This window comes from Hypanus sabinus, chromosome 11 (assembly GCF_030144855.1).
Source record: "Hypanus sabinus isolate sHypSab1 chromosome 11, sHypSab1.hap1, whole genome shotgun sequence".
NCBI classification, from domain to species: domain Eukaryota; kingdom Metazoa; phylum Chordata; class Chondrichthyes; order Myliobatiformes; family Dasyatidae; genus Hypanus; species Hypanus sabinus.
In genome coordinates, this window is record NC_082716.1 from 15,723,420 (window position 1) to 15,738,921 (window position 15,502).

Below are 15,502 nucleotides of genomic sequence, written 5' to 3' on the forward strand. Positions count from 1 at the left end.
TTATTACTAAGGCAGCAACTTTTAACAATCCTTATCCTTGATTTGTGCTCGCCCCATTGGTAAACTAGAAGCTGGGCCTCTGCTAAATAGTTGGCCAATATTTTGAAAATGTGCTTATTTATATTGCTTTAGAGTTGGTGTATGTATGTGCCATTTGAATGGAAAAGCATTGGTGCATGCGATGTAACTTGTTCTGTACCTAGCAAACTTGCTGTAGATGTTGTACATCATGGTCTTATTTTTTATATAAAAGCGGGGAAGTTGCATTTGATTTTTTAGAATGTGGCATTGTGTTCCGTCTAAGGGACTTATCGACAGCCTGCGCATTACTTAAGGACATGTTACATTGCTGGATATGCAAACTTTTCGATGAAGTAATAAGCAGGTTCTTTGAAGTCAATATAAAACAGATACCATGAAGAATAAGCGTTATCCTTGGCATTTTAATCAGTATTTGTTTGTCAAAACGAACATTTTTTTTGTCGCGAATGTATATGGGACCTTGGCGTGTTTGTTGGTTGCTGCATTTCCTATAGTTGTGTTGGTACACCAAAAAATATAAAATTGCCTCTAGCATTGTGAACGGTACGTGAAATCCGCTTCATAATTAGGCTTATTAGTACTGTAATTGTATGATGTACACTTTTTAAATAATGTTTGTGTAAGGCAAAACTGTTTCTGTGAAACATTCTGCTGTGTTCTGAGCTCCCAAGCCGAGAAAGGAAAGCCTAGTGAAGATGCAGTGACATTTAGTTGTCTCATAAACTGACACATTTAGAAGCAAATTTGTCATGATAGATTTCCTTTAAAGAATTTTCAGATCTTGCAATTAGCGTGATTATCTGCTCATTGATGGCGTAGATATTCTATCCACATTAAAATGTGGAAGACCAGTGACCTAGGAAATCAGAATGGTTTAAATATTGTAGCTTGTGAAATAGGCACAATTGCTCAATGACACAACAGTACAAGTTGGATCACTGTAAGTAGCTGAGCTTCAAGGAGGGAATTTTAATCAGTTGCATATTTCACATTCTGCCTCCTACTGTAGACTAGTTACTCTTCCCATTCTTAAAAGATAACAGGAACAAGCCATCTACCTGCTGTGTTGGAACTTGCTGACTTGCAACTAAGGCTTCCGGAGGTGCAAGCTGGGTTAAAAATTAAGAGAAGAATGAAATAAGAAATTGCCCAGAGAGTAGAAAGAAAACTTTTAAACGCTGGATCTGAGATACAAGGCTGGAATGATTATTTGAAATTGTTAAATTTAATTTTCAGAGAATTATCCAATTTAGCCTTGCATTTTGCATTTCCAGCAATCAGTTTTTGTCTCAACCACCTTAATTTCAGAATTTTTTGTACTTTGACCAAACATGTGCTTTGTTATTCTAATTTTTATTTCTTTTTCCTTTGCACTTGTCTCATACCATCTTTACCAATCTCCCTCCTCTTTGTTTCTTTATGTACTTTCTTTGGATTGTTAAACTTATAATAATTGTGATAGTGTTAACTGCTTTTCTTTAGTTGTAGAGTTATTTTCAGCATTTCCTATTTTCACAGTTTTCCAGAATGCATAGTGTCTTATTTTTGTTTCATTGCAGTGAAGCTGACAAAACTCGTTCCGGGCTTTAAAATTTTTCATTTGTACACCCTTCGATCTGCTCTGTCCACACAGACACACACACAGTCTCACTGGATTCTAGATAATTGGGACACATTAGGTCCAGTACATTTTGGCCAAATTAAGCGGCTGCTCCAGTTAGCAGAGTTTTTTGGAAATTTCAAAGTAAGGTGTATCATCGGTATACATACATGTTGCGACATGTAAACCTGAGAGTCGTCATCTTTTTCTGCGGGCATACTTGGTCTTAGTAAATATATAGAACGCTTACTCTAAGCAAAATGGAGATGTAAATAATGAGCATGAAATAACATAGAAACATAAAAAATCTACTGTGCAATACAGACCATTTGGCCCACAAAGTTGTGCAGAACATGTCCCTACCTCAGAAATTGCTAGGCTTACCTATAGTATGTTCCATGTACCAATCTAAAAGCCTCTTAATAGATCCTATTGTATCTGCCTCCACCACTGTTGCTGGCAGCTCATTCTACGCACTCGCCACTCTGAATAAAAAAAGTACCCCTGACATCTCTGTACCTACTCCCCAGCACCTTAAACCTGTGTCCTCTTGTGGCAACCATTTCAGCCCTGGGAAAAAGCCTCTGACTATCCACACGATCAATGCCTCTCAACATCTAAAACACCTCTATCAGGTCACCTCTCATCTTCGTTCACTCCAAGGAGAAAAGGCCAAGTTCACTCAACCTGTTCTCATAAGGCATGCTCCCCAATCCAGGCAACATCCTTGTAAATCTCCTCTGCTCCCTTTCTATGGCTTCCACATCCTTCCTGTATTGAGGCAGCCAGAACTGAGCACAGTACTCCCAACTGGGGTCTGACCAGGGTCCTATATAGCTGCAGCATTACCTCTTGGCTCCTAAATTCAATTCCACGATTGATGAAGGCCAATACATTGTATGCCTTCTTAATGACAGAGTCAATCTGCTTAGCTGCTTTGAGCATCCTATGGACTTAGACCCCAAGATCCCTCTGATCCTCCACACTGCCAAGAGTTTTGCCATTAATACTATATTCTGCCATCATATTTGACCTACCAAAATGAACCACCTCACACTTATCTGGGTTGAACTCCATCTATCACTTCTCAGCCCAGTTTTACATCCTATCCATGTCCCGCTGTAACCTCTGACAGCATTCCACACTATCCACAACACCAACCTTAGTTTCGTCAGTAAACTTGCTAACCCATCCCTCCACTTCCTCATCCAGGTCATTTATAAAAATTATGAAGAGTAAGGGTCCCAGAACAGATCCCTGAGGCACTCCACTGGTGACTGACCTCCATGCAGAATATGACCCTTCTACAACTACTCTTTGCTTTCTCTGGGCAGTTCTGGATCTACAAAGCAATGTTCCCTTGGATCCCATGCCTCCTTACTTTCTCAATAAGCCTTGCATGGGGTATCTTATCAAATGCCTTGCTGAAATCCATATACACTACATTTACTGCTCTTCATTCATCAATGTGTTTAGTTACATCCTCAAAAAAAAATTCAATCAGGTTCGTGAGGCATAACCTGTCCTTGACAAAGCCATGCTGACTGCTCCTAATCATATTATCCCTCTCTAAATGTTCATAAATCCTGCCTCTCAGGATCTTCTCCATCAACTTACCAACCACTGAGGTAAGACTCGCTGGTCTATAATTTCCTGGGCTATCTCTACTCCCTTTCTTGAATAAAGGAACAACATCCGCAGCCCTCCAATCCTCAGGAACCTCTCCCATCCCCATTAATGATGCAAAGATGATTGCCAGAGGCTCAGCAATCTCCTCCCTTTCCTCCCACAGTAGCCTGGGGTACATTTTGTCCGGTCCTGGTGACTTATCCAACTGGATGCTTTCCAAAAGCTCCAGCACATCCTCTTTCTTATTATCTACATGCTTAAGCTTTTCAGTCTGCTGCAACTCATCACTACAATCACTAAGATGCTTTTCCATAGTGAATACTGAAGTAAAGTATTGATTAAATATCTCTGCTATTTCCTCTGGTTCCATACACGCTTTCCCATTGTCACACTTGATAGGCACACTCTTCTTTCACGTCTTTCTTCACATACTTGTAGAATGCCTTGGGGTTTTCCTTAATTCTGCCCGCCAAGGCCTTCTCATGGCCCCTTCTGGCTCTCCTATTTTCCTTATTAAGCTCCTTCCTGTTAACCTTATCATCTTCTAGATCTGTAACATTACCTAGCTCTCTGAACCTTTTGTAAGCTTTTCTTTTCTTCTTGACTAGATTTATTACAGCCTTTGTACACCACAGTTCCTGTACCCTATCATAACTTCCCTGTTTCATTGGAATGTACCTATACAGAACATACACAATTATCCCCTGAATATTTGCCACTTTTCTTCCATATTTTTCCCTGAGAACATTGATTTCCAATTTAAGCCTCCAATTTCCTGCCTGATAGCCATATAGTTCCCCTTACTCCAATCCCTCCATGGCGTCCACCTTTTCTGCAGCTGTGCCACTATCTCTGATCAACAGACCCCACCCCCACCTCTTTTGCTTCCTCCCTGTCCTTTCTGAAATATCTAAAACCCAGCACTTGAGGTAACCATTCCTGTCCCTGAGCCATCCAAGTCTCTGTAATGGCCACCACATCAGATCTCCAAGTATTGATTCATGCTCTAAGCTCATCTGCTTTTTTCACAACACAACATTGCAGAGTCCTTAAATTAGTGTAGGGAGTTGTTTTGTTCAGGAGCCTGATGGTTGAGGGGTAGTAACTGTTCTTGAAACTGGTGGTGCGAGTCCTGAGGCACCTGTACCTTCTACCTGATGGCAGCAGTGAGAAGAGCGCCTGAGTGGTATGGATATTTGGATGCTGCTATTCTATGGCAGTGTTTCATGTCAATGTGCTGAATAACTGAGAGGGCTTTACCCATGATGTATTGGGCCGATTGCACTACCTTTTACAGGATTTTCCACTCAAAGGTACTGGTGTTCCCATACCGGGCCCTAATATAGCCAGTCAGCTTGCATTCCACCACAGATCTACAGAAGTTTGACAAGGTTTTCGATGACATGCTGAACCTCCACTGACTCCTGAGCAAGTAGAGGTGCTGTCATGCTTTCTTCACAACTATATTTATCTGATTGGTCCAAGACAGATACACTGAGATAGTAAACAGAGGAATTTAAAGTTACTGACTCTCTCTACCTCTGATCCTTCGATGATTACTGGCTTAAGGACCTCTGGTTTCCCTCTGATGTCTACAATCAGCTCCTTGGTCTTATTGACACTAAGATTGTTATTACACCACTCAACCAAGTTTTCAATCTCCCTCCTGTATGCGGATTCATCATCCCCTTTGATAGAGCCCACAACACTAGTGTCATCAGCAAACATATACATGGTGTTGGAGCTATACTTAGCCTTCTGCTCTACTTGATTTACACCTATGACTATGTGGCTAAGTGCACATCCCTGCGGTGTTTGAGGGTTGATAGAGATTGTGGAGGAACAAACAAGAGAAAGTCTGCAGATGCTGGAAATCTTGACAGCATACACAAAATGCTTGAGGAACTCAGCAGGCCAGGCAGCATCTAGGAATAGTGTACAGTCGACATTTTGGGCATTCCTAGATGTTGTCTGGCTTGCTGAGTTCCTCCAACATTTTGTGTGAGATTGTGGAGAAGATGCTTTTGCCAATCCAAACTAACTACAAGTGAGGAAATCCAGGATCTAATTGGGCAATTTAAGTCCCAGTTCTTGAAGTTTACTGATTAGTTTTGAGGTGATGATGGTGCCGAGCTGTATTTGATTAAGAGCATCCTGATGTATGAATCTTTGCTGTCCAGATCTTCCAGGGTTGTGTGAAGAGCCAGCGAGAAAGCAACAGGTCTACAGCAGATGAAATGGACCCAGGTTGCCATTCAGACAGGAGCTGATGTGTTTCAACACCAGCCAAGTTTCATCACTGTGGATCACTGGGCGATAGTCACTTAGACAGGTTACTACACTCTTGAGCACAGGTATGATTGAAGCCTGCTTGAAGCAGGTGGGTACCATTCACTGCCGGAACGAGTGTGAATATACCAGCCAATTGGTCAGCACAGGTCTTTAGTACTCCACCAGGTACTCCATCCGGACCAGATGCTTTCCTTGGAGTCATTCTCTTGAGACAGCCTGCAATTCATCTTCAGATAACTGAGATCAAAGGAGCATTGGGAGACATAGGGATGCGAGATGGTTCCTCCCTGTTCTGGTGGTCAAAGTGAACACAGAAGCCATTGAGCTCATCTGGAAGCAAAGCTCTGCTGTCCCCTATGTCAGAAGATTTAACTTCGTAGGAGATTATGGCATTCAAACTGTACCACAGCTGTCGAGCATCCCTTGTTGATTTCAGTCCAGTTCGGAATCTCCACTTCACCCGGGAGATGGCTTTCCATCTGCACCTCTTGTAGCATTCTTGATCTACAATTGAATGCCTCTGATCTGGTTCTCAGTAGGGTCTGGGTTTCTGATTGGGGAAAACCCTGAACGATTTTGTGTGTCATACTCATCCACAGCTGTTTTAATGAAGTCTGTAACGATCCTGGTGTAGTCATTCAAGTCCTCAGATCAGTTCTTAAACACAGCCCAGTCCACTGACACAAACGCAATCTTGTCACTGTTCCTCAGCCTCCTGCAACCACCTCTTAGCTGTCTTGATCTCTGGAGCCTTGCTCTTTAGGCTCTGTATACAGGTAGTAGAAGTACAGCCAAGTGATCCAACTTGCCAAAATGTGGTCTCAGGCAGGAACGATAAGCATTCCTTATCATAGTGTAGCAGTGGTCTAGTGTGTTGGGACCTCTGATGCAACAGCTTACTCGCAATTGATAATTAGGCAGGGTTTTCTTCAAACAGCCCTGGTTAAAGTCACTGACTGTAATTTGAAATGCACCGGGTTGGGCCGTTTCTTACAGTTTTGCAAGCGCTTGCTTATAATCGGCCACTGGTGGTATGCAAGCTGTGGTCAGAATCACAGATGAGGACTCAAGGCAAGTGAGTGGTCCACAATTAATCGTTAGTTGTTCTAAGTCAGGGGAACAAGAAGTTGACGTAACCCCAACATCCACGCACTAACGAGAATTAACTATAAAGCATACCCCGCCACCATTTTCCTTACCAGAATTTGAGAATTGATCCATTCTGAAAATTGTAAAACCTTCTGGTATATAAAAAAACAACTACCATTTAATTGTATAACAAGTTATGTATTTAAATCCGGCATAAATTGGAACACTACCAATGTCAATACAGGATTATAAAACTGTTTTAGTTCCTAATAGTGATTGATGGAGGAGTCCATCCACTGTATGCTGTTGTGTAAAGGGTGACAGGGAGGGGTAGCACCTCTGGTGAAAGGTCTTGTTCTGCCCATTCTGGGGCAGCTTGCTCACTGATTTTTTTTTGTCCACAACAGATATTCAGCTCTCTTGTGGCTCCAGATAGCTGTTTGCATGAGACAGTGGTTGATATACAGCTTCGACAGGTGGGCTAAACTAGATGAGGGTAGCCGGCAGGCCTCAAACCTGGTAAAATAAGGACATGCCTGTCTGAGGCGGTTGAGATCCAATGGCCAAGAAGGTGGTTCTTCAATACTTTGTGGAGAGCAAAGGGTATGATAAAGCACAGAAGTTATGGTTATCTGCTGCAACCAAGGAAGACCCCAGTTTATGATGACTACTCATACCACTGGACCTGGACTTCTGAGGTTGAGAGAGTGGACTGTCTCAGTACAAAGGCATTTCTATTTTAAAACCTCTCCTGCCCAGGTTTCACTGTTATCATCGGATACAGCAGACAACCAGCAGGCCACAGTGTTCTTTTGATTGACTGAGTGAGCAAAACCAGTGCAGATAATGGACTGTCTTCATACAATGCTTTTGACAATTGCAACCTCCAAATCTTCATTTTCATTGTAACATTCAAGATGATTATTCATATCTTCAAATTCTTTGTAGTTCCTAAATTGTTGAAGTAGTGAAATTGTTTAATTTTTCACTCCCAGCTTTTTCTGGCATCCCCAAGACTGAACGCTTAACACCGCAATGAGCAAAAGGATTCTAGATTTTCTTTCTGCTTATTTCCTGCTAACTATCAGTGACAAAAATCACTTGCATTTGGAACAGAAACACACACAAATCATGCTATTTAAAATCTATTTGCTTTAAAGGCAGTGTAGTGTTTAATGACCACACAAGTTCATGTGACTAAAGCTAGTTGAAAACTGTTTAGCAACAAGTCTTCTGTCCCAATTAGGAGGCATAGTATCCCAAATAAATGAAGGAATCCGGCTGTTTCCTCAATTAGTGTTTGTCTTTTTTAAAGCGTTGTCCGAAATAAGTGGCTGCCCTATTAACTGATAGACCAATTAACCAGAATCCACTGTATATAAATATTTATTTATATTGTACATTGAGTGGCCACTTTATTAGGTGCAAGATTAGAACCTGGTGTGATCTTCTGCTGTTGTAGCCCACCTACTTAAAGGTTCAACATCTTATGCATTAGGAAATGCTCTTTTACTTTACTTTATTGTCACCAAACAATTGATACTAGAGCATACAATCATCACAGTGATATTTGATTCTGCACTTCACGCTTCCTGGAGTACAAATCGAAGTAAATATAATAAAAATTTAAATTTTAAATCATAATTAGAAAATAGAAAAGGGAAAGTAAGATGGTGCAAAAAAAAAACGAGAGGCAGGTCCGGATATTTGGAAGGTACGGCCCAGATCCGGGTCAGGATCCATTCAGCAGTCTTATCACAGTTGGAAAGAAGCTGTTCCCAAATCTGGTCGTACAAGTCTTCAAGCTGCTGAGTCTTCTCCTGGAGGGAAAAGGGACAAAAAGTGTATTGGCTGGGTGGGTCGTGTCCTTGATTATCCTGGCAGCACTGCTCCAAGAGAGTGCGATGTAAAGTGAGTCCAGGGATGGAAGACTGGTTTGTGTGATGTGCTGGGCTATGTTCACGATCCTCTGCAGCTTCTTCCGGTCTTGGACAGGACAACTTCCATACCAGGACGTACAAAAAAGCTGGATGAACTCAGCAGGTCAGACAGCATCCGTTGAAAGTAGCAGTCAACGTCTCGGGTCGAGACCCTTTGTCAGGACTAAAAGAGGGGGCAGGGGCCCCATAAAGAAGGTCGGGGGAGGGTGGAAAACCAATCAGAGCAAAGATCAAGGGGTGAGGGAGGGGATAGGCAGGAGAGGTGAAGAAGGAATCTAAGTGGAAAGCACTATGGTTAGTAGAAGAAGTGACTGGAGATGCTCTACTGCCACTTCCAACTGCTGGGGGCCCAGGCTGTCAATCAGGTCGGGCCGCAAAACCGACACTTAATCCCGGAGGGCTGGACTGCCAGCTGAAACAAGTCCATGAACTGAGTCACGGTTGCGGAGGCCTCTGCAAAACTCAGGACTCAGCCGAGCCCTGGGCTCAATTTCCGAGGTTGGTGGCAGAGGCCTCACTTCCGGCAGCTGTAGATGCCACCAATGGGGCTCTACAGTGGTTGCTCCGGGGAGGTGTCTGGGGTATTTTGAGGTCTCTGTCGTTTCTGTGTGGTCATCTGCTTCGGAGAGGTGCTGGTCGGAATGGGCCGCGTCTTCAGGCGCTCTGACACGGTAGCAGGCCGCGGGTCTCTGGGAATGTGGTGGACCTCGGACCAGGCCTCACTGATCGGGTCCAGGTGTGGTCTGGAGTTGAAGAAGCAATTCTTGTGCGTCGGTGATCTCCAGCTGGGTCAGTAGCTTCGCCAGGGTGTTGTTGATCTTGCTAGATGTAACAAATTGGAGGTTTAGAAGGGTTTCTTGGGTATAGAATAGTGTAGAGGGCAGTTTGCTTGGCAGAGCACACGCAGAGTCACCAGATACCGGCGCCATCTTAACTTAACCTCTTCTGCACACCACTGTTGTAACGTCTTTTTTTTAAGTTGCTGTCATCTTCCTATCAGCTTGAACCTGTCTGGCCATTGTCCTCTTGACCTCTCTCATTAACAAGGCATGTTGTCCGCAAAACTGCCACTCACCGGATGTTTTTTGTTTTATTGGACCATTTTCTGTAAACTTTAGAGACTGTATTAATAAATAAATCCCAGGAGATCAGCTGTTTCTGAGGTACTTAAACCACTCCATTTGGCAGCAAAAATCATTCCACATTCAACAATCGATGTTCTGGGCCAAGACCCTCTCCTCAGGACTCAAGATCCTGATGAGGGGATTTGGCCTGAAACGTAAACAGTTTACTTTTTCCATAGATGCTGCCTGACCTGCTGGGTTCCTCCATTTTGTGTGTGTTGCTTAACTTTCCAGCATCTGCAGATTTTCTCATGCTTGAGATTCCACAAAGTCGCTTAGATCACATTTCTTCTCCATTCTGGTATAGTCAAATTTTCATAAATAACATACAAAATGCTGCAGGAACTCAGCAGGCTAGGTAGCATCTATCGAAAAGAGTAAATAGTTGACATTTCAGGTCCAGACCCTTCATCAGCACTAAAAGCTGCATAAATAGTTTTTCACCTGGAGCTAATAATTTGAGTTAAAGAATCAGAATCGGGTTTAATATCATTGGCACATGTAAAATTTGGTGTTTTGCTGCAGCAGCATATGGCATTACATAATCTATAATTTACAATAAGAAATTATAAAATATTAAGTAAAAGGTTCAAAAAGAGCAAAAAAAAAGGAAAAAAATAGTGGGGTAGTGTACATGGGTTCATTGTCCATTCAGAAATCTGATGAAAGGGAAGAGGCTGTTCCTAAAGTGTTGCATGTGTCTTCAGGCTCCTGTACCACCTCGATGATAGTAATGAGAACTGGGTATGTTCTGGGTTCAGGCAGGTGGGGCTCAAAAGCCTTGTTCGGCAGACCACCTAGAAGTAGGAAGACTCTGATTTTAAACCTTCAATGCCTTGTGGCCATACTCATCCATGGGAAAGGCTTCGGGAGTAAACACTGACAAAGAAATCTGGATTCGGAGTCCCTAAGGTAGTTTGATGTTTACAACTTCACTCTGGCACCCTCTTTGATGACACTAGTGCCAAGTTGCATCGGTGTTTGCCTTTCCCTTGGACTACATCAGTTTGGGTGGTAGCAAGCTGCAGGTGTAATCCTTGACCACCCTCTCAAAGCATTTGCTTATTATTGAGGTGAGTGCGACAGGATGCCAGTCGTTCAGACATGTTACCTTGGTCTTTTTACATACAGGGACAATGGTGGATGTTTTGAAGCAGGAGGGCACTCTACACTGGGAGACGGAGAGTTTAAAAATGTCTGTTAACACACCTGCCAGTTGTGCTCTGCACAGCCTGAGTACTTGTCCTGGGTCTCGCAGCGTTGTGACTGCCCATTCATTGGAAACATCTGCGTACCTCAGCCTCAGATGACCAGATTGCAGGTTGAAACAGTGGCTTTCCTTGGAGGCTCAAGAGTTAGCAACATCGAACCGAGGGTAAAGGTGATTGAGCTCATCTGGGAAAGAGGCCGCGATGTTGGCGGCACCACTATGTTTGGCTTTGAAGTCTGCGATGGTATGTAACCCTCACCACAAGTCACATGTGCTGTTTGTTGTGAATCTTGATGCAATCGTGTCCCTGTATTGTTTAGCCGCCTTGATAGCTTTGCTCAAATCGTTGCTACACAAGATACTTCAAGACTAAAAGAACATATGTAATACAGTGGAGTTCAAATGTTGATGGGTAAAAGAGATGGTGATGCATGCTGGTGGCTAATCTGGAGCAGGGGTTGTCAACCTGGAGTCCATGGACCCCTCAGTGAATGGTAGGAATCCATGATATAAGGAATGGTTGGGAAACCCTGGTCTGGAGGAAAGTGAGTAAAGATAGATCAATTAGGTTATCATGGAAAAATGGAACTATGAAATGCAGAATGTTGCTGGATATCTAAAATAGAATGTTGGAAATTTCCAGCAAGTTAGGCAGCATCTGTGGAGAGAGACAGGTAGCATTACAGGTAGATGATTTTACATCAGAAGTGTTCAGCTCTGATGTACACTGAAAACACTAGTTATATCAAATTGTTGAATTAATACCTAGTCAGAAACTGCTACTACCTCTGTGAAAATCCAAGAAAATGAGGATGTTGGAAATCTAAAATAAATATACGCTGCAAATACTGTGCAAGTCAAGAAATTCTGAGCAGGATGAAGACCCTTTGTCAGAGCTGGGGAAGGAAACAAAAGGTTGTTGGACTGTTGCTGTCTCGACGGTAAAAGATTTATGTTGGGAGTGTCAAAATATGGGGAAATGAGGGCACAGTGCAATGCGAAATTTAAGTAGTGGGCAGATGAAAATTGTTACCTTTATACACCGAACAGGGTCGCTCAAAGCTTTACAGAGTTCTTATATGAAAATTTTAAAATCAAGGAATTTTTAACAGCCAGAGACATCCTCAGCTTTCTGTCATTGTAGTCAACTTGGTGATTATGCAGCAAGAAGTTGTGCAGTATCTGTTAAGCTCGATTGACCCTCTTTTTAAAGCCAATGCAGCTTTGGATAAGAGTAATGGTTTACTTTTAATGATTTTCAAGTCACTGCCCAAGAGCGCTGGATATCTTACAACCTGGAATAAGCAGTTTCTTCAGTTACATTGAGAGCAGCCTCCCAAAAGATATCATATTAATAGTGCTCATCTCAAAATTAATGTTAAGGTAGAAAAGATAAAATCTATACTTAAGAAAATTCTGAAGTATTTCCAGGATTTTCTGATTATTTTTCTGTCTTCCAACATTTGGAGTATTTTGTTTTTGTACTGATAATTAACCTTGAGGGTTGCTTCTTCCCTTCTATGCTCCATCCTTCTGTATAGAGTCTGCAGTTTCTGCCATTGACTGTGATCCTCTACTAGATGTTCATTATTACCTTTCTTAGCTTTTGATTTGTCTATTTTTGATGTTCCAGTCTTCCACCTGCACTCTTTATAAACTTGAGCTTGTCCAAATACCTTTCCAAATACCAATCTCATTGACAGTTCCTCAATAATATGCATTTTTATATGGCAAGGGGAATAAGGCTATATATATTCTTTGACATTTGATAGAATCAAAAGCAGTGAAAAAGGGCAGGAGAATGTTTGTGTTAATTGCAAATTGCAGTATGAATCTTGGCCAAAAGAGTTTCTGCACAGTAGCATAGTGGTTAGTGTAATGCTATTTCAGCTCAGGGCATTGGAGTTTGGTCTTTAATTCTGGTGCTCTTTGTAAGAAGTTTGTACATTCGTCAAGTGACCAGGTGAGATTCCTCTGGATGCTCAGGATTCCTCTCTCAGTCCAAAGAAGTGCGCTCGTTACGTTAATTGGTCATTGTAAATTGTCCTATGATTAGGCCAGGTGGAATGTTGGGTGCTGTGGCTTGTTGGGCTAGAAAAGTATGTTCCATGCTGTTTCTCTAAATAAATGAAGGTGTGGTAGCTTTGGAAGATATCTGGACAGGTAATCCAAAACCAAGCAATTCTTAGACCTGCTGCAGACATCCACCTTTCTACTTCATTGTATGCAACATAGTGACAATACTGCAAGAAGTTGATCTGCATTAGTTGAAAGATTTTAAGCTAAATTGTACCCACTTTCAAAGGCATTGAAGTATTTAAACTATATTCATTATATATACAGTAAACATTATTGGTACAAATCTTACTCTATGTTCATTGTACAGTCAGTTCAATACATTCAATAAATAGTATGTCAAAGCAGCTGATGTCTTCTCAAACAATGGACCTCTGAAGGCTTTATCAGAGGGCCCAGTCTTTCAGTGCCCAGTGGCAGCAGTAATCTAGACTGTTGTCCTTCCCCACAGAGCCTTTGTTGTGGCAGTGCTGAACTTCAAAGTTTCCCTCAGTATGTGCTCCTATAGCTTGAAATATTCCTCTTGCATCAGTTGATTTGATTATGGACCGGCAAGTGAAAGTATTAAGGACGATTGTAAAGGTATGGATTTTCTCTCTCTGCACGCAATAAGGTTGGCGAGGATCACTGGACACCTACACCTTGAAATACATTTTCCGATCACAGCTGAGGTCCGGATTTCTTTTGGGAGATTAACTTCCAACGTGTCACCTTAATAAAATTAAAGTTATTATATTCCAAATTTTAAATGACTGAAAATGCATAGACTTAAAAATAATTAAAATATGCAAATGAACATAAATCCAATTATAAGCTCTATGTGTCTTTCTCCTCTCAACTGATTTATCATATTCATTAGGATGGGTCTGCTAGACTAGCTTCTGTTTGATAGGCATTTAGTGGTGAATTTTCTCTCTGAAATCTGGGAGAATGTGCATGGTCCCTCTCTGCCTCTCTCCCCTTTCAACTTTCTTCTTTCATGCTTATCCCCTCCCTTTCCCCCTCCCCCTTTATCTTTCCTCTGATTGGTTTTCCACCTGGCGCCTCTAGGCCCTACCCCCTCCTCTATCTCTATTACTGGGCTTCGGCTCTCTCATCTTCCCCCCCCCCCCCCCCATTCTTGATGAAGGGTCTCAGCCCGAAACGTTGACTACTCTTTTCTCACGGGTGCTGCCTGACCTGCTGAGTTCTTCCAGCATTCTGTACGTATTCTTTGATCCACAGCATCTGCAGTTGTATTTTTGTGTGCAGAAACTCTCACTGCTTCATTAGACTGAGAGAAGTCCAACCAGGTAGTGCAGAAGTTACTGGTGGATTCTTTGAGCAGAAAGTTGCAATGCTTACTTATGTATATTTGCTTCCCAGAAGAGCTGTCATAGATCCTGGCAGAAGTCTTGCCCCATTAACTTTCATATACACATTTTTTCCAATGTTACGTGCGGTTTGGCACCATCTGTAGGGCATTTGTGGCATATAAGCATATAACCATATAACAATCACAGCACAGAAACAGGCCATCTCGGCCCTCCTAGTCCGTGCCGAACTCTTAATCTCACCTAGTCCCACCTACCCGCACTCAGCCCATAACCCTCCACTCCTTTCCTGTCCATATACCTATCCAATTTTACCTTAAATGACACAACTGAACTGGCCTCTACTACTTCTACAGGAAGCTCATTCCACACAGCTATCACTCTCTGAGTAAAGAAATACCCCCTCGTGTTTCCCTTAAACTTCTGCCCCTTAACTCTCAAATCATGTCCTCTCTTTTGAATCTCCCCTACTCTTAATGGAAACAGCCTATTCACGTCAACTCTATCTATCCCTCTCAAAATTTTAAATACCTCGATCAAATCCCCCCTCAACCTTCTACGCTCCAATGAATAGAGACCTAACTTGTTCAACCTTTCTTGGTAACTTGAGTGCTGAAACCCAGGTAACATCCTAGTAAATCGTCTCTGCACTCTCTCAAATTTATTGATATCTTTCCTATAATTCGGTGACCAGAACTGCACACAATATTCCAAATTTAGCCTTGCCAATGCCTTGTACAATTTTAACATTACATCCCAACTTCCGTACTCAATGCTTTGATTTATAAAGGCCAGCATTCCAAAAGCCTTCTTCACCACCCTATCTACGTGAGACTCCACCTTCAGGGAACTATGCACTGTTATTCCTAGATCTCTCTGTTCCACTGCATTCCTCAATGCCCTACCATTTACCCTGTATGTTCTGTTTGGATTATTCCTGCCAAAATGTAGAACCTCACACTTCTCAGCATTAAACTCCATCTGCCAACGTTCAGCCCATTCTTCTAACCGACATAAATCTCCCTGCAAGCTTTGAAAACCCACCTCATTATCCACAACACCTCCTACCTTAGTATCATCGGCATACTTACTAATCCAATTTACCACCCCATCATCCAGATCATTTATGTATATTACAAACAATGTTGGGCCCAAAACAGATCCCTGAGGCACCCCGCTAGTCACCG

General features: G+C 42.3%; 1 protein-coding gene across 1 annotated transcript in view; it reads left to right on the plus strand.

The window, feature by feature from the left end:
* hs2st1a (heparan sulfate 2-O-sulfotransferase 1a) overlaps nucleotides 1–15,502 on the plus strand; it is a 194,660-nt gene that overhangs the window by 609 nt on the left and 178,549 nt on the right. The window lies entirely within an intron of this gene.